Source organism: Ambystoma mexicanum, chromosome 10 (assembly GCF_040938575.1).
Source record: "Ambystoma mexicanum isolate Mex_15411 chromosome 10, UKY_AmexF1_1, whole genome shotgun sequence".
Lineage (NCBI taxonomy): Eukaryota > Metazoa > Chordata > Amphibia > Caudata > Ambystomatidae > Ambystoma > Ambystoma mexicanum.
Genome location: NC_090932.1, coordinates 774,309,453 through 774,330,342, shown reverse-complemented (window position 1 = coordinate 774,330,342; position 20,890 = coordinate 774,309,453). Strand labels below are relative to the sequence as shown.

At 42.6% G+C, this 20,890-nt stretch overlaps 1 protein-coding gene across 1 annotated transcript in view; it reads right to left on the bottom strand.

The window, feature by feature from the left end:
* The window catches only part of LOC138492926 (vomeronasal type-2 receptor 1-like), a 402,451-nt gene that overhangs the window by 94,643 nt on the left and 286,918 nt on the right, over positions 1-20,890 (bottom strand). The window lies entirely within an intron of this gene.

Below are 20,890 nucleotides of genomic sequence, written 5' to 3'. Positions count from 1 at the left end.
GAATAATGAATGAACACAATATTGTTTATTAAGTGATGACGTCACTCATCTCAGTTATCCACACCATCCATGTTGAACTGTGCAAAGTTGATATTGCTGGACATAGTCCCCAAACAAGTGCCCACCTTTAAAGAAACTGAGCACGCACAGCATTCTCAGGAACTCATTCAGGTGGTCTCAACGCAATCTCAAGCTATGCACATGCTTTCCAAGAATTCTGATCATGAATCATACTCTCTCCTCACATTCCCTCCTCCCTCTACCACTATATTTAATGATAAATGTTAAAATGTACAATTACCTTCATAACAATAACATAATGATATCCCAGCTTCTGATGCAATAGGGCCCAGCACCTTGGTAGGTTTCTGCTGTCTGTACTCCATGCCAAACCTGATTTGGTGACACAAACCATCCATACTATCCGTACCTGGTGAATATTAGTTGAATCTTAACATACTTTCACCCTTAGAAGTGATATAGATTGCGTGCACACATCAGTGGGTTGCCCCATGGTACCTGACCACCACCCCTGTGGTAGAGAGTTGTTGCTATGTTCAGAGATTCTTGAAGTGCCCCCTGGAGCGTGCTTGCCCAGTGCGGGTCAGGCAGAGCACTATTTCAGTCTAAGAGTACCTGCACTTGGGTCGTATTTGTCCTGAGCTGGAGTTTCCAGGAACAAGGATTCCTGTATGATCAGGAAAACGCCTATTCTAAGGAAGGAAGCACATGCTCTAGCAATGGGACTAAGGATTACCATGCAGTTATTCAAATGAGATCTTGTTAATATGGAAGTATATGCATCTACATGAGCCGACTATAACACCTATGAGGGAAAACATCATCTCCAGAAGGAAAGAAAGGGTTATAAATCTCCAGGTGCAACTTTGGCAAAGGTCCACACCGGTGGAAAGTTACACATTTGCACTATGGCATGGTGAATTTATATGTCGCTGTGAACGGTCAGTATGCAAGAAGCTTATACTTTCAAGGCACCCTCCCATCCCACTACTAACCAGACCTGTCCCTGCTTAGCTTCCCCTTTCAGCTCATTTGCGTAACCATTTGTGGTGCAGTTGCAACAGCTTCTGCTTTTTTTGCTGAAAATCAAGCATAACATCATTTGCTTGAAACATCGAACCAGGAATCGTGTTAAAGCCAGTCATCTGACACATAGGTACAGGCTCAAGTTACTCAACATCAGGGTTACATTTGTATTACGTTTTCTTTTTTTGAGGACCAGAACACTGCACTTTACCAATGGTGGCCCTATGTTATACTCCTTGAGCAATTCAATTCAGTTCCACTGGGCCATTCCTGCCAGGACAGCAATTGTTAAGAACAACAATTTAAAAAAAAACTAGTGAGGCTGTATTCTTAAACCCACACTCCTTGTATCAGCAATCTATCAGTGTATTTTCTTGACACAAAAGGCACACCCACGCTCACACATTAAAGTGGCCTAGCAATTCACTGCTATGAGGAGCTATCCCACCTATTAGCATAATCAGCAGGGACTCCATCAAGCGGAACACATGTGAAGCCCTCCCAGTGACTGGCCAGGTGGCAGCCATTACATGTATCCTGCCCATTTGTATTGGTATGCAAGTTACAGTATATATACTACAGAAACAAAGTCCTCACGTCTAAAACACGTCTCCCATTTGGTCTGTACAACGATAATGAGAGTAATATGTGGAGCTTGCTTGCCATGAAGAGAAACCATTTTGGCGGGAAAAATGTAGTTGCTGCAGGACCATAATCCTGCCCAGCTGTGAATCAGTAAGCCTGGCAATCCTCTGTCTGTGTCTGTTAGTGCTACGCAACCAGGAGGCAGCACTCAAGACCGGAATGCATTGCAAAAAGGAAAACAGAGAAAGCACAGTGGGCCTCACTACAAGTATGCTGGTGTGGGGAAAAAAAGTGGCAGTAATTCTGTTACAGCCACTTTTTCCAGCACTGCCAAATTATGATTTACCGTCGGCAGAATTACTGCACTGTAAATCCACTGATTTTCAGTGGAAAAGTGGCAGATTCACCTTCAGTTTGTCGCTGGAGATAAATCCACCACTTTACCTCCAAAAATCGGTGGATTTACCGCAAGATAATTCCGCTGGCAGTAAATCTCTCAAAAATGCCTAGGGTGTTCTATGGACTTCAGAAAATGGGGAATTACTGCCACTTGTAATCCCATCAGGACCAAGTTACAGTAATGGTAATTACGTTTGTTAGTATTTTGGCATATTTACCATTAAATACAGCCAAACGTGTAATGAGGCCCAGTATCTGTTCACAGCTCATTGCACACAGTGCGGAATCTGTTTGAACATTACCAGTGGAATAACTTTGCCTGTATGCGACAGCATCCACAAGTTAAGGCAGTTTGAAAGCTATGTGCTGCGTTCTTTTACTACAGCTAGAACCTATGGCCAAACAGGGTCTGCAAGTGTGTGACCCTTACTTGCATATTTTATTTTGTATATTCTTGTGGGTGGTTTGCCATGGTGAAGATTACCACCAGGAATCAATGATTTAACTCCAGATTTGCAACCTTCCAGGATCAGCAGAGAATATGTGGTGTGGTTGCGGTAGGTATGTGGTTGCGGTACGCCACGCAAGCCCACTGTGGTCGGGCTGAGCCTAATCAACTCAGCAGGTAATTGAAACTAACTAGATGCATAGACGCTAACTTCAGAATTGCAGTTTAACTCAACCACATTTTTGAACTATTTGGACGCCAACTGACTGACCTAGGTATTGGAAATTTTAGCAGCATTGAGACTGCCCCATTAGAGCATTTTCTTAAGCTTTGCATTCGCCTTGAAAAAGAACTACATATGTGGAAACATGTGTTGACTGACACTCAACTTGTTAATGTGGAATACAGCAATAAATCATTTTCTAACAATTGTAAATACTCAGGCTTACTGTGGTCACCATTTCAAAAGTAGATTGGGAGCGCCTGCTGGCCAGGAAAGTTACCTTGTTTGTGATTGCAAGCCTGTTTTTGTAATTTGCAACCCACCTGTCGTCTGCAACAGCGCGACTCCAAGGGGCAAAACATTTTTCACATATTATCGTTTGCTTGGCATCCACAACAGCACAACTCCAAGGGACAAAACATGTTTACACAATAAAGTGACCTAAAATACTGTGAACATTGTTTTTTCCCTTTGTGTGGGCCACAACCCTGTATAGGGATTAGAGGACCTCCAAGCTTGCAACAGCATAGCCATGGGTAAAGATGGGGCAGGGAAGACTGGGGTTTGAAACTGAGAACATTACAGCCTCCTCTGAACCCCTTGTTACCTTTCTTAAGCATGAAACTGGAACTGGCTACACCTTGGTGCCAGCCTCTTTGCTGGTCTCCCCATGGACACAGAAAAACACAGGTAAAGGACAAAGAGGGGTGGGGCTTTATACTCGTCTTAGGGAGCAGGGGGAACATTCTGGAAATGTTTGCAATTTCATTGGTTTCTGTCTGGGAAGACAAGGAGCCTTAATTTAGTAAGGGCTGTAACCAGACAAGGGTGGACAGAGAGGTAATGGGCCAAGAGAAGAAAGGGCATTACTGAGGACAGGCCAGTACAGCCTGCCTTGAAGGTCATCATCACTATTAGAAACCTCGCTGCACTCTATGGGCTAGGATGAAACACCAAAAAACAACGTACACGCGAGGTCTGCACAGTGAGCAATGGTGCACCATGAAAGGGACAGTGGAAGCTATAGGCACCGCAGCAAACTGGCTGGTGGTGATCGTGAGTCAAGCAGCACTGCACAGGCATCCAGACATCAGAAGGTTATTGAGGAAGGTGGAGTGGACGAAGAAGCGGAGTGGGGAATGGAGGCAGCGGGCATCATGCCTTACAACAAGTGCAAGGGAGTGGAGGCAAGTAGGAAAGGAATGCATGGAATGTATGGAAAGCAGGCGTACACCAGAAAATGAAGCCTACATTCCCTGCCTGGTGATTGGTTCAGCAATATAACAAAAGTGCTAATATGGCTTTCACTCCCACTGTGGGGGTGGACATATCTGGTAACGGCCCGCCAGCCCGAGCCTAGGAAGGCCTGAGTGAAGCGAGGGCTTTGGGACGTTACCACTATGTCTGCCCCCCACAGGGGGGGTGAAAGCCAGTTCCTTTTCCATGTCTTTTGTGGCGAGACGGAAGGAGCTCTAGGACCGGAGCACAAAGCTCCGGTCCAGCAGGTAATGGGGAGTGAAGGAGGAGGTCGGTAGGGAATGAGGAAGGGGTAGGGATTGTTCTGGGGCATCAGGGTGGGAAGGCAACAGGGAGAGATTCTCTGTTGCCGCCCCTCATTAAAAAAACGAATGGCCTTGGTTGACTGGTAGCACCAGGCGGAGAATGTGTATTCTCGCCTGCTGCCTGCTGTTCCAGCCAACTGATTGGCTAAGCAACCTTCCCCGGGTGCGAATGAGTACATTAATAAACCAGATTTATAATGAAGAGTTCCACACAAAAATGTAAATATAACACATTATCATGTAAGTGATGTTAACATTAAAACAAACATTTTAAATGAAGAATGTAAAATAACTAATTTTCTTATTTTATTTATTATTATTTCACTTGTTTTGTTGTTTTAGGGTTCGAAATTGAGAGGAGCTGGGAGCTATTTAGAGCCTGGTTAGCTTGAAACCAACAGCTTCCAGGAGATACTTTTGGCTCCAACAGTTAATTGGTGCCTTACAAACATGTAAATGTGACATTAATTTTGAGTATTTGAGAATGTTAATAAAGAATTAGAACACATCAAATATACATTTCAACACAATGGCCCTCATTACAACCTTGGCGGTAAGTTTTCAACTTTACCGCCAAGGCGTAATTTACGTTAACGCCATGGTGGATGGTGGATTTACCGCCCCATTCCAAGCTTGGCGGGGCGGTAAATCCCCATTCACCATGGCCCCTTCCCCATTCCCATTTTTGCCCCATAGGGCATAATGGGAGTGGGGAAGGCGCTAATTACGGCACCGTAAATTACGGTGCCGTAATTAGCACCAAGGTGACTTAGCGCCTTGCATTTTAACGCCTGCGAAAAGCAGGCGTTAAAATGGGAATCAGGCGTTAAGGGTTAACGGCGCCGACGGCGCCGTTAAACCCTTAACGCCTGGGTTGTAATGAGGGCCAATGGTTCATACAAAATGGACATAAAGTTAAAAGGGCATCTCTGGTTGCTTCTGGTTCCCCTGCAGTTGCACCTGCCTACATGGTGATACCCGACACCCAGGAACTTGTTTTAGCTCCTGCACATCAAATCTCAATTTCGAACCCTGTTAAGAAAAAGTGTTATTGAATCGTCTTCTATTTACTAGAATGGGGTTGACCCTCTCATAGCCCTCGGCACAAAGTAGCATTCCTTCCTTTGCACTTACCTATTTCCATCCATGAATGATACTTTTAATCGGAACACAACCTTGTACCACTAAGCATCCATCCAACTCTTGTTCACCGTTCTCACCTGTTCTGAACCATACTATTCCTGTTCTTTTATTGTTTTATCTATTTTTTTATGAACTATTGAAGTGAGGTAATACTTTCTTAAAATTAGATTTAGCTATTTTGGATAACTGCTTTTTTTGTATTTTCTAGATGTACTTTTATTGTGTACTAGCCAGCTGTAGCAGGTGAAGGACGTTTTCCACCAGAGTACTTAGAGACAATTGATATTCTAGTTATTTTCTTTATTTCTTTTTATGTGAAGTCTTGTTCAGCGCTGGCCCTACCCGGAAGGTCTCGGATCACCTTTACGAGGTTCAACAGTTCAAAAAGAGTAGGAGGTGTGTGTGATTTAATGATAACCCCAGCACACGAAAGGAAAGGCCAAATTAGGCTTCCTTTGCAAAATGCATGCCCCTGAAGGAAGGGCACACTAGCAGAGTGAAAAGCTAGCCTTAAAACTGTAATCCTGCTAAAGATGCCAAGCAAATCCAAAGATATGTACTTCTTCAGATGACATAAGAAAGATTTGAAAATCAAAAGCACAGTGTTGGCTGAGAGATAAACTCAGCAATTTCATTGAAACTGTCAAACAACAAAATGCTGTGCACTCTAGGTTTAAATAAGTGGACTTTGTAGGTGAAATTCAAAGCCATGTGAATATCTTTCCTTTCAGGTGACTAAAACCCACTTTTCAGCACACAAAAACAGACAGCAGATAAATAAACATATATTTGTGAGTGACCAAAAGGAACAGCAGCCCTTCACTTAAAGTTGACCACATTAATAAAGATTAATGTTTACAAAGTGAAAGAAGGACTCTGGAGTAGCTAAAATTACATTTCTAATGGACAGTGTGGCTGACTGCAACACAGATTCAAAACAAACTCCCCCCACTCCTGGCTTTGCACAGACCTTCGCAGTTGATAAACAATTGCTTTGAACTTTTCAAGCCAAAGCAGAAGGATGTGGCCAGAGCCTAGATAGGCTGCAATCAAGTGAAGATGAACTTTGAAAAATACCCTAAATTGAAGACATTTTGTGGCCTAAAATCCTGCCTTCACAGGGGGATGGCATGCCATAAAGAAAGATATAATCTTTGCTAGGGTGAACTTTCCTGTCGATTTTGTAAATCCTCTGCAGAAACACTGAAACATCTGTGTTCAGACTGCCCATTGTTACTCATGCAAAGAATCATGCATTTCAAACCCCTATTAATGGATTATGCCATAATCACTAGTGACAGATTGTGGGAATTGTTGTTTCAGTCTAACAGGCAATCGTTCAGATATGCTATTCTGAATTTTTTGTATAGCTTGACATTGTTAGACAAGAAATCGAATCAAATCAAATTATGATCAAGTGTATCTGTAGTTGTATTTTACTTTTATGAATAAGGATAGGTGGTTCCTTGCATTTATTATTCTGTACTTCTTTTTAAAAAGAAAAATTGCTCTGCTTTAAATTGAATTGTTAAATATTTTTTATCCTTTCTTTTTATCTCCCTTTTCAAAATTGTCTTAACTGTCGAAGTGAATTTTAAAAGATTTTTGTAATTGTATTTGTTGAAAAATTAAGTTTACTTGATTAAAACAACTTATAAAAAAAAAAATCTTTGCTGTCTCCCTTAGCAGAGCGTTTGGGCCCCACTAGAGTGATTGATAATTTTATTGCAGGCCTGAACCAACAGCCTAATGCACAGGCCTGGACCACATGGTTTTAGGGAAATTAGTATCACACAAAAAGGTGGCAGTTTTTGAGATTCGATTCATAACTTCTAAGACAGCGGCCTACATCTTGCTAAATCTCCCTCACTGAAAGTCTCTCTATCCCTGTCACAGATGGCTATCTCATCCTAGCTAGTGCTGATATGCCACCTATCTAGGAAAGAGTATAGCGGAGAGACTTGCCCTAACCGGACTCACTACTTTACAATGGTAGTAAGGAACATAGCAAAATGGGCCGGATATAAAGGCACTGTCCTTATGATTTTCAATGGGAGAAGAAGAGCTGAACAATTTCATATGGCTAAACAGTCAAAATTCCTTTCCCAAATTCACCCATGAATATAGCAAAAAGAGGGCACTTTCTTAGACCTAAAAATCATGAGAAATTAAGAACGTTTATAAACTACTGTATACCATAAAAAAACAGATAGGAACTCGCTGCTGGAGTTTAGCAGCTTTCACCCGAGGAGCCTCAAAGAAAACTTGTCATTTGGACAGTTTCTGAGGTATGGACGAAACTGTACCAACCGAAATGAATATGAAAGACAAGCATAGTTACTTTCAAAAAAACCTGAGGAAAGGAGATATCCAAAAAGAACTATACGGCATGCCCGCAAATGGGCCAGAAACATCCCAAAGGAGGTAATTCTGGAAAAGAATAAGAGAGACAAACAGGTGAATGAACAAACAAATTGCAGGAGTCTTGAGTCAATCGCCATTGGTAAATAAAATTAAATAAGAGGTCAAGAGACTCTGGCCTTTTTTAAATGTGGGTACCACCAATCTGGCCTTACCTCGTTTTGCTATAAAGAGACGCAGGAACCTCTGAGACTCTATAGTAAACACCTATTGAGAAACTAAAATATAAACTCACAGACAAGACTATGGTTCACAAATAGAGTGACAGGCCACCCGCCCTGTGATCTATTCTCAGTCTGTCCATTCACGAAATGGACCACCTCAATTGATAAAGGGTGGAAAACACCATGGGAACAGAGTGCCCTTATGAATTTCACCACGACACAGGTTATATACCTAATTACATGCCCATGTAACCTGTGATATGTAGACATGACAACTAGGGTAATAAACCCAGGAAAACTTGTCTCGGGAGGATAGCTCAATGGAAACGTGCTTGCCTTGGAAGCAAGACGACACAGAGCCACACAGGTTCAATCCCCGGGTCTGCGCTTAGAAACCTCTGGGTATTAAGCGTGTTATAAATAACCTATCATATCAAATATCTGTGAACATTGCTAATGTATTAGAACAAAAAGAGCCATAGTACCCCTACCTAGTCGAACATTACATTGCAAAAAACACAACTAAAATGACCTTCATGGACAGTTGTTGAGAAAATACAAACCACAACAAGAGGTGGCGATATAGGAGCTATGCTACTCAAGAGGGAAAAACTTTGGATATTCTGATTGAATACTCATAAAGAGGGCCTTAACATAGAAATCTGCTGCTAAACTTAAGCAACCCTAGAATAAAAGATATAGATTTTGCAAAAAAAAGTTATGTGTATATCACTGCCAGTGAAAATAGTTATGGATGGAATGTACATGTAGATGAGTGTTTTGATCTAGGGATAGATTGACTATGGCTGTAGGACTATGGCTGTAGCAAATCATTAGCGATGGGTAGGGATGATATTGAGTGCTACACACATGCACATACATCAAATGAAAACTGCGTGGTGAAACACAAAGTTAATGACCAGTAAGGCACAACAGGAGAATCGTGTTTGACAGCAAATATGTACTGACGTGGCCCATACCCATTCATGTGGTCGTCAGTGTTTATTTTTACAAAAAACTACCATGGCTCTATATGGAAAACAAATGGCGAGTATAAGCTGTGTAACTAGCATAAAAAGATAACATTGGCTGGCATAATAGTATACACACTGAGTTACTGTATAGTCTTTCACAGCCCAAAATGGTTGTGTGTCTTAGGCGCATTAAAAATATTATTTTCCTCTGAATCTAAACCCAAATAATAGAGTGTGGTGATAAAGAAGACAGCAATACCATACGGTTTAAAAAGGAATGTGTACATGGTTCGTTTTGGGGCATTCATTATCAAAGAACTGTGTATAATATACTGTTGCGCATCCACACAAAAATAGCGATTAGTAATCACATACCGCATCAAACAAAGACGTGCTTCCCTAGACAGGGGAAGATGCGATACAAAAAGTCACACGCGGAGGCCAGTGAGGAAATGTGAATAATTAGATATATAAGTTTAGATGGGTATGCAGAAGCTTGGTTTTACATCCAAAACCGACGGAAGCCAAAAAGGGAAACTGGACCTCCTCAGCATAACATCGAACAGGACGGAAAACAGTATAAATTCATAAGTTTATTAAAAACAGTGGGCTGCCTCGGTTTGCCTCCGCCACCCCATGCACAACGATATGTGGCTACGCAATACCAGACGTGCTATGAAAATCCTATAGTTATTGAGGAACCAAAATCAAAATCAAAATAATTAATAACAAATAACAAATGATTTTTGGGAAGCACAAGAGTCCGGTTTACAAAACAAATTACCTGACTAAAACGCACGAAGTACGGAGACACTGGGCCTCATCACGAGTGTGCCGGTCCGGCGCACTCCAAGTTTGCCTGCCGGAGTTGCTGTGCCCGGCAGGCCTGACCCTGCCGGGCCCAGCGGCCATGGTAGGCAAACTTTCACGGACACTGGCACAGTTATTAACAGTGCCGGTGCTTCTGTGTTCCCCATTCCCATTGAGTCCTATAGGACTCAATGGGAATGGGGAATTCAACTTTTCCAGCGCCTGACTTTCCGGACCGGCAGGGTTAGAATCCCCTGCTGTTACCGGCAAGCCAGGTGCCAGAAAAATGTGCAAGTCCGGCAGCAACCTGCCGGTTTTACCGGCATGGTTACCACTGGACTAAGAATGAGGCCCACTATGTCTTTCTAAAAATAGAAAAAAAACACACTGTAACTGTGTTTGTTGATTTCTTATAGGATTCAGAGAAAAAGACAAGAACAAGCATCCCAAGTCCTAACTCATACACAACACTGAGCATTTAGAAAAGAAGAAATTGGTAAGAAATGGCAACTCATCAGTTCAAATGGGAATTTCTTAGAGAAAGTGTATGACTAGAGGCTTGGTGTGAATATGTGCATACTAAAAAATCCCCCCTATGGATCTCTTATTTACAGGGACAGACTGACCACTTCCATGGCAGGATCTCCCTGGATGACCACTGGAATCATGATGGTGGGTATATAAACTGAATTAATAGCAGCCGTATAAATGAGATGTCAAGGTGGGGTATAGGAAGTGATATATCCTTTATGATTTGTGTCTCTCTTCATCACTGGTACAATACAGAAGGTAATTAATATTGTCTGACGCAAACAGAAGAAGATTCTACACTCTTCTGCTTTCATTAAAAATAACCCTATGTTGTTTGCACTGCTCTTGGTCCTGAAGAAAGTGGCTAGATAATTACATAATACACTGAAACCGGTAAACCACAAGAGTTTAGGTCTATCTCCTGAACCCCAGGACATTCAGATTAATGAAAGCCCGGCATAGAAAAAGGAATTAAACATTTTATACAGAACAATCTGCTTTTTATTGGACACACAAATGAGGGAAAAATAAATTTAATCACACTTCCGCAAGCGTGGGTTTTTATGGAAATAGTAACATTGGTAAAGTAGTGAGTCAGATTAGGGCAAGTCTCTGCCCTATCCTCTTTCCTAGATAGGTGGCACATCAAGACTAACTAGCATGAGATAACCATCTGTGAGATGAATAGAGAGACTTTCTGTGAGGGAGATTTAGTGAGCTGTAGGCTGCTGTTTTAGAAGTTATAATTAGAATCTCAAATAACTGCCACCTTTTTGTTTGATACCATATGGAGAATTTGGTGGAGTTTGCAGCTCCTTGGAACTGTTGTTTATATGTATAAATATATGGTCATTGACCTTCATTGGAAATGTCTTTTTATTCAATAACTTTGAGATCATAATAGTTACATTGGTGTCATTTTAAAGGTAATTTCATGGTGATAATGTTGCCACGAATTTCATCCGCATGTGATTTATGGGACTCACTTTATATGTGAAAAGGTGTTTCTAGCTGCCCCAAAAATTGTAGAAATCTGGAATGTTGGTAGTTAATGGCTTATTAAATTAGAGATCTGCTTTTTAAATTTGACATTCCTAACTATGTTTGTTTTCAAATAAACGGTGAAAAATGGTAGCAAGCCCATGCAATCACTTGCCAAAACGAGTGACCTCTCCCGATCCGTCATGAGGAGGGGAATATTAATATCTTTGTATCATGGCATTTATTGGTAAATTACAAAATGTTACCATGCAGGGTCTTTTGGGGTAAAACTGCACATGGAAGAAAAATGTGAATCTCAAAGGGGAGTTGAAATATGTCTGTTCTAGACTCCTGCACCAATCCTTAGAGAGGGGCTGGACTTGGGGATGGATTGAAATGTAAATGTCCAATCCTGTTTGCGACATCATATGTTTGCACCTCCTAAAGTTTATTTTCCATGGGATGGGCTTAGAGAGTAAACAGTCTTGCACTATGGAAGGGGGAGAGCTGCCTAAAAAATGACCAAAGGAGATCTGCTGAAAAATTATCTGGGTGCAAATATTGGAAGAGAGCTGGATATTCCCATTGCTGTGGAGACCAGAAAACAGAGTCTGTGATACTTACCTGGAGCCCAACGAGGGGTGAATGCTGTGGGATCTGATTGACTGAAGTGCTGGCCAGAATCCTGTTTTTCCCCAAAAGCAGAGCCCTGCTCAGTCTCCATGAGTGCAAAGCTCAGAGATTTCCAAAAGTAAGTAGTTTGTCCAACACAATTCCAGCGTGGGAATCTATTTAACTAACCTATTCTCTTTCATTAGTGGGTTCCCTTTCATTAGTGAGTGGGGGGGGAATTGTGTAGACCCTTAGCATGTTTGACTGTATATTAATTTAATTAACTCCCAAATAGGTTGATGCAGGGGGGAGATTGGAGGAATTTGAAACTATCACAACCTCTCTTAGTGGTAATAATCTTATAACCACCTAAAGTAATTGGGGGTCCTTGCCACAAAAAAAATGAAATTGATAATTGTCACCATTCTCAAACCTTTCCATTAAAACCACAAAGTGTGCGTTCCATTCACAACCCCTTCCTTTAAAACAGAAAAGGTGTGTGTTCCATTCTCAAACCCTGTACTTAAACAAAAAGATGTTTTGCCACCAAATAAAATTCCCACTGGTCACCACTCCTTAAACATTGTATTTAAACAGAGGTGTGCTGCATATCACTGAAGCTTGAGTTTTGGTGCTGGAGAGAGAAGTGCTTTGCAAAAGGGAAACCTCATGTCTGCAGCATGGCATTGTATAATGTGTAATTTGTTTTAAAATCAAGCTTGTGCTTGTTTGCAATCTAAATCTTCTTAAGTTATATTTGCCGGTTTATTATGAAAAAGAACATCATTGTGTGTGAAGCTTTGTTTTGTGCCACAAAGAAGGTGGCTTGTGTAATATAAACAGAATCTCATTGAACCTATAATTTAATTAAATACACATTCTTTCTGTACACCGGCCTGGTTCTTGGCTCATTGTTGGCAAGGGGGGGAGGGATCCACGGGGCTCTATATGAGTCATAAGCAGGGCGTATTTCTATCCTAAATAAATGGTCTATTGTGGGCTTGTTTAACGGAGGCAGAAGGAACTTCATATGTTTAGTGGGGTCTCCCGATATATTGTTACAAATTGGGGGCTTGTCCGGGATTTCGCTTACTGTCTTTTGACTCAGGACAAGTGCATTGTGACAGATTATTCATTCTGGTGTATTCGCATTGAGGTGGATAGAAAGTTGCTTTTGCTTTGTTAAAGTGCCACAAAGACTTGCCCCTGAGATCCAGGGAGGTGTAGAGATGAAAAAGGAGATTGATTAGAAATTATTTTGATTTGGCATTGCATGTGGAACTCAAGCAGAAACAGGGTGACTTTGCTCCTGCGCAAAGAAAACTTTACAAATATGCAAAAAGCCATTTTAAAATGACTGCCGTACAAGTGTGTGAGGCCAGGAAACATCTCCTCGCTAAGCTTTTCATGCGAGGAGAATGAGTGAGTGCGAAGCCGGGAGCTGGCAGACTAAAATGGTACAAGAACTCACATCAGTAGGAAATATTTGGCAGGATCATGGCATTTTGAATTCAGCATGATCAGAATTTTACATGACCCAAAATATTCGTGATGAGCAGATTCGAATGGCTCAACTCACAGCTCCTTTATATTTTCATGTGCAATTGCTGGAAGAGCGAGTGCAATATAGGGAGGCTTGTGTGCTGAGTCATACTGAGAAATAAAAACAGGTTCAGAAAGAAATCAGACAGTTAGAAGACAAAACACAACAGAGTCAGATCTTTGAAGTAAAACAACAAAACCTCATTGAACAATTACAAAATTAGGTGAAAACCTACACACAGGCCATTGAAGAGCAAGAAGTAGAGTTTGCTGCACTGAAAGACAAATCCAAAAAGAGTGCAGAAACTATGAGCCACCTCAAATACAAATTGAATGACCAGACTGATCACAACAGAGGGTTGTTCGGTGACATTATGGTCCTCAAACAACAAATTAGGGGATTAGAAAGGGAAAACAGTCAGTTCATCATCATAGAGATGGACTCACAACAGGAGTTTGACAAAATGCTTGAGGATTTAAAAATTCGGAAGAAACAGAATTTACAATTAAGTTAAGACCAAGATGTACCAGAATTGGAAAGGGATGCAAAGAGGCATCAGTCAGTTTCTCAGGAAATGACTAGAATGAGGCAAGAGAACATGGAACTTGTGGAGCATGTGAAGCAGGCAAAAGCTGACCTGTCACAGGCAGCAAATTGTAGGGGCACGTTAGAGAAAGAGATTGGTTTCTTGAAAGACAAACAACCAGGAGTATTTATGCATAATACAGATTCCAAGAAGGAAAGTGAAGCATTTTAGGAGGAATTAAAGCAAATTAAGGTTTGATTGGTGGCTCAGAGTAGGGTGTTAGAGACTGGTCAGTCCTTAGTGTCAGAATGAAAAAGCCAGCCCTCTGAATACCGCCAGGAAATAAAGACAGAGAGAAGCAGGTGTGAGAGTCTTAAAAGGAAATAGAGAATTGTAAACAGGCTTTGAGGCACCCTGATCCATCAGGGACCTCAGGCCAGTCATCTACAACCTCCCAGGTACAAATGGGAACTGACCTAATGCATGCCACTGATAAAGAACAGGGGAACATGAGGCATTTGGACTTAACCAGCTTTAGCCTCATGAGTATTCATCTCTACCATATAGATGGGAAGGGGGATGGATGAGCATCCCCTGGGAGACTAAAATGAGTACTGTGAGTACTTCAGACCATGAAAACTTCTATGATAAGAAAGTCAGGGAATTAGATTGGCTGATGATGAGACTACAAAGAGAGCACCTTACCCGCTTTGCTGGATGAGAAAGCCAGAGCTCCAGCCTAGGAAGGGCATACTAAAAACTTCCATACATTCAGGTTAAGGGAGGCTTTCCCCATACTCCCTTAAAGGAGGGATCAAGAAACCATGTTCTGTCCTGGGTCTAAAAGTAATGACAGGGGAAGTGACCCTGAGAGTTCACTGTCATCAGCTCTGACTCATAAAATGAAGAGGAAGAAAAAGGCAGCGAAACAGAGCAAGGGTTTTGTTAAAGACAAAATAGGACAAATCAGGGCCATAAAGAGCTTCCTGACCCAATACCACAAGAAAGCCAAGTATTCAGCATACGAGCAACTGAAACCTTATGAGCAGATGATGGCATCATTCCAGATCAGAAATTATGTGAATTGCATCGCATTCTCACCTGAGTTATCCAGTTTATTCGCTGGTCTGGAGGGCAGGATCATTATAAATGGTTCACCTACAGGTGGCCATTTTAAAATATTTCTCTATGCATAGAAACTCACAGGAGGATCGGAAGGCAGCACATAATTTGCAATGTGGGAGAATCAGGTGCCCAGGGAGTTTGTGCAGGAGTTAAAGTGTGCCTTTGTGCAGACTTCCCGGCGGGTCAACACCCCTAGTAGGGGTAGGGAGTCTGTGACCACTTATTTTCCTGCGCTCCCCAAATACATTATAACTCAGTTGGTGCAGAATTTTCATGAGCACAAGACCCCGGATTGGGTAATTGAACAAACCACTAGGATCTATGAGGTCCAGAAGCCCACTGAAAGTAAAAACACCCCCAAAACACCTAAGCCATTTAAAACACCTGCTGCTGCGAAGGTGGTGGTGGTGAGAACTACCCCTCCTTTGGACCTAAAGACAAGGGGGCTAAAAATAACACTCCTGCCAATTAGTAAAATGGAAGGCAGAAGGGACCCCCCAACCCCGGCCCAATCGAATGGTAGTCACGCAGGGGTCCAGAACAATGATCCTTCTGACCCTGCCACCCATGTAAGTCCCAGGTATAAGGGCACAAAGCCAACCCTAGATATGTATACACTTCCCGGCCAAGGGGAGTGGACCCAACCAGGTAAGTACTTCCCCGGGAAACCTCCCCCCCAAACTTACCTCAAGAGAGAATTATCACTCCACCTCCCAACCTGAACTTTTTTCCCAGATAACCCCTGAACCAGAAATTCTAATATAATCATCCTCTCTCTCTCTCCCTGCTTCCAGGACAATAAATCCCTGAATCCGGGAGAAGGGAGACTCAGGTTGGAAATTGTGGTGAATATTTCCAGTACCAAAGCTACTCCCGGAGAAGGGACAGTTAGCCTTTTCGGGAGCAGCAGAGGTATGACTCGAGACCTCCCTTCAATTCAGAAAAAGTCTTGCAGCTAGAACAACAGGTCAGGCAACTGACTGATGATCTGGTAGCGCATGCTGAGCCCTCAGTCCAACCCTCAACCTAACCCTGCTTCCCAGAATTCCCCAAAACCCAGGTCTGATGCCCCTGGGGGAAATGAAGGGAGGAAACGTCCATAAAGCCACAAGATCCTGAGGAAGGGGCCCGGGTGGGGCAGAGATGCCAAGCCCCAGAGGAAGCTTACTTTCTCACCCAGATAGAAACCCTAGAAACCTCTCAGCCTGAAAGTCACTCTTTGTTACACTCACCTGGTCCCCACAGGGGCGTCGATCGGACCCGGACAGCTGCGGTCTCCACCAACGTGATGCATAGTGATGAGATGACAGTCTGGACTGGCCTGCCTAATCTTGTCTGCTGGACTCGTAGAAGTATTCTCCTACAAGTGGAGAAAGGGATTTAGCCACCCGTGGACTTTAGTGATGGCCCCCCAACAGTTCTCGTTCTCCCCACTAATCACCTCCGATATTCCCTTTTGGTAACCTCACCTTATGTTTTTAAATGATGAGCTCTCCATCCTGCATGGCATGCAGGGGAGCATAGATACCAGTTACTTCACTGGGTTGAAGGTACTGGAGGAGTTCCGGAGGAATATTGACTCCAGTGTCTATAAAGTTCAAAGAGTTCAATATGTCCGATGTTCACTCTTGTTCCATTCCCTCGTTAGGTTGCAGCTGGGTCCAAAAGAATTTTGCCTGGAGGCAGCTGATGGCGTTCAGGTAAGAGTCTGTATTACCAAACACTGTCCAGTAAAAGTTGCATGAGTTTAACTTGCTGTTTTCTCTCCCTTTATAGGTGCGGCATAGGAAGATGCGGCGAATTAAAGAATAATACCGCCAGTGGTAAAGCAGGTAAGCCTATGGTGGCAAAGAGATTGTCCTTGTTGGTTTTCTCGGTTCACCTTGTTATTCCTTTTGTTTTCCCCCCAGGTGCTGGGTTTCGACGAAGAAAATGATGGAGGCAGCGGCGAGTCGAAAGATGCGGTGGACTGGTGAGTATAACGCAGCGCTGCTGCTGGCAAAGCGACGCGTGCTGAAATAATGTCCTTTCCAGGCTCGGAGATGTGCTGGGTCCGGAATCAGGTAAGGAATCAAATAATGTCTGTGATCTAACCTCTTCTCCTTTCTTTTCCTTTTGTCTAGGAGCTCCGGATTCGAGGCGGGCGTGGGAGAAGACTGGTTGCTGCCTTGCAGACACGGTGAGCGTTACGCTGCTGGATGCAGAATAACGCAAAGCAACGGCTGCTGTTCGGGCGTGGTTTAAATAGCCTGCAAAGTAGTCTCAGGTAAGAAGTTCCCCAGAACCACACCCGAGTGAAAAATAGTCCCTGTAATAAAATAGTCCCATCCAGGCCTCACGTTGGCTTGGACTCATTTGCAGCATGGTCTGCATAAGGTAAGTAAAGTCTATGAGCCTGGCGCCTATGGCGCCAGGACTGATTTCTATGATGAGCCTGGCGCCTAAGGTGCCAGGACTGAATCCAAACAGCCCCCAGTCGGGGCTGTTGGGGTTTTAATGAGTATCTTGATGCCTGCTCCCGTGGCTGATGGACTCGATCCGGATGCCCGGGGGTAGGCATCATGACACTCTTCTACCACAGGAAGTTAGAACCCAAAGAGCAAAGGGTAAGTAGGAGAGGCCAAAGAAGAACCCGCGGAAGAAGTCAGGATCATCCCATTTGAAAGAGAAGAGTCCCGGGAAGATTCAGGTAAGCAAACCTTCTCTTTCAGGAACAGGGCAATCCCTCTCAAAGAAAATTGGTCCCAAAAGAACCTGAATTGGACAGGATAAGAATGGAGACCGACACAGATCAGGAAACTATTCAACCCCAAAAATGAGAGCCAGACAGAATAGAAAAGGCGGAGGTCTCCTCCCCCCAAACAGGTTTTGAGAACTGCCTCCAATTAAAGGGGAACAGCAAAGGATTGGGGAGAAACAGGATTCCCCAAATCCGCCCACTGTCCATTTTATGTTTTGTGACATGGTTTACATGAAACCTTACACAAAACCTAGAGATCATTTTTTTAAGAAGAAATTTGCAAATACAAATACAATTAACACATTCAAATGCCTAAAATTTATTAGAATCCATTTGTATATGAAGTTCCACTGCTTTTAAGAAGTTGGCGAGGGAAATAATCAAAGAAAATTTTCAGCCCACATACATCTTGAACAGAGCAAATTCTTCGCATATTTGGAGGTAAAACTAGAAACTTCTTTTACAAAGGTAGTAGTGTGGATCGTGGGAAGAGCATAGTAGTCCAACACCCAGTGTCTGAAAGTCTCTATTAACTCCACAGGACCACAGAAACTGCATGCCAAGGAATGCTCCCACAAGGCAACACCCAACCAATATTTAGTCCCCTCCCTCGTATGGATCTGGTTAAGCTTAAATCGAATATAAGTGTGACGCAGCTTGCTGCAGTGGAAGCGTTTCAGATAAGGTGACAAAGAGGCCATTTTTTTACGAGGGAATCTAGCATATTCCATGTAAGTAGAATAAGAAGAAAGAGCCTCTTGCGTTCCAGTCCTTCCTAAAAGTTTACTCTTTACCGCCACCGGGCAGAACTGAAGCTCCTCCTCCGAGGAGCCAATTTGTTCCAAAAAGTTACACATCTGGGTTTTTAAAAATAAAGATAGAAGTTACCCCATTGTCTCTCAACATAGATAGAATGCTAGGGGGAGACAGAAACGTATGGTAATTCAACAAGCACAGCCATTGGAAGCGAGTCCCAAGAGAAATTAAATCAAGCTCATGGGGTATGATGGCGTTGGGTATTGAGAGAGAGAATCCCAATACAGATTTCCATATCTGCCCCTGCAAAGAATCAAGATACGGACCCAACTCTAACAAGGACATATCAAGCCAGTAGAGTAGGTTCGATCTTAGCCAAATACTACTTCATTACAGGAAGGATGGAAAGTCCGCATAATTTAGCCAAAAGTCACTTCATATGGGCCAACAGAGGCGAAAGCTTAAGATTGGGCAGTGATTTCTACCCCTCCAAGCATACAGTACAAGAAGGATTGTATCCCAAATAGTGGAGGGAAGCCACCAGCTCCAATCTTTCATCCCCCATAATCCAGCACATGGTTTTAGGTTTTTGGTTGTTAGAAAAAATAACCACCTTAGACTTGAGTTGTTCCTCAATGGATAAGAAAAGAACATCTTCAGTTTCAGTTGAAGGCCCCTGTAGAGTCTCAAATATGATAATTTCATCTGCAAATGTCAATCAATGGATCCTCAGAGAACCCAATTTTACTGTAACCACCTGATTTGTCTGCCAACATCACTCAGATAGAGATTGAAGTGTGTGGGGGCCAGGGTAAACTCCTGTCTCAATCCCAGACTAACTGGAATTGAGGAAGACCTGGCCTCCTCTTGATTTAGATAGATTCTTATAGTCGAATGGTGATGCAATAGGGAGATCACCTGGACCATATTAAGGGGTATCTTATAATTGAGTAGTTTGGTCCACAAAAGCACGCAAATGACAGTCGAAAGCAGAAGAAATGTCTAAAGATGCCAGATAGGTCACAGCCGAAAGCAGAAGAAATGTCTATAGATGCCATATAGACATTCGCCACCTGAGCTTGTTTGACTTGTTGTTGCATATGAGACAGGACAGTGGCATTTAAAGAAGGGCCCATCCATTGCCAAAAACAATCCTGAAAACAGGAGAGAACCCCAGTTTGGTACAAGATATGATTCAAATCTCTGAGTAGGAGAATGGAAAAAACCTTCATCACAGAATCAGTTTAGGCTATAGGCCTATAATGACCCAGAACAGAAGGATCTCCCTTCTTGTAAATCGGGATAATTATGTACTGAGACCAGGACAGAGGAAGGGGCTGGGTTTCATATATTCTATCAAAACAAAGGCTTCAAATATAAAGCCCAAGCCGCAGGATCCTTCTTTAGCAGGTAAGGTGGAAGCCCATCTGGCCTGTGAGCCCTAGATTCCTTCAACTTATTTACGCCCACAAAATGTCCTCCCTGTCCCAAGGACAGGAACAGTATGAGACCTGACCTCCGAAGGGGTCAGACGGATTGGCAAAGAGAGTAGGCATGGAAAACATCTTAGTATAAAAGCTAATACAAGAAGATTATTGGATAGGGGGCCCCGCCCCTTGGACAGACGCAACACTAAAGTTGTTAACTCTATCCCAAAATTGTCAATTATCAGATTTAATCAAGAGACTCAGCATATTCTGACCGGAAGATACAGATTTTATTTTAAAGATTTAGTGACATTTCTGTGCTTCTGGCAAATACGTTTTTTCTCAAAAAGATACTCCTGGGAGGATAAACCTCTACTCTTCAGAATATGTCAGATTTTTACATTTGTCACACTTAGAGGCCATTATACTAGATTCAAACTTATGAGAATGAATTTGCAGAGAGGAAAAAACAGCATCAAAAGAAACTTTCTTAATACAATGAATAATACAAACATCCAAAGGATCCTGACTAGAGCCTTAAGGCCCCTCCCACTCATAAAAATCACCCGTCTTACAAGAGGATTCAGCCGCCTTGAACAATAGATTCACAAAATTCTTGTATGTGCTGTTATCCTAACGACAAATCAACCCACTCCTATAAGATACTACAGGAAACAACAAAGGTCGGACTGAATGGTAGCTGGTCTCCCATAGGAGAGTAAAATTGATGATGGAATGATCCCCATTGCCAGAATTACAAAAAGACATCTTTCCGCATAAAGGTTTCAGATGAGATGACACAAAGAAGTGATCGATCCAAGAATTATGTAAACTTCTACGCCAAGTAGAAATACGACCTTCAATCGCCCGCGA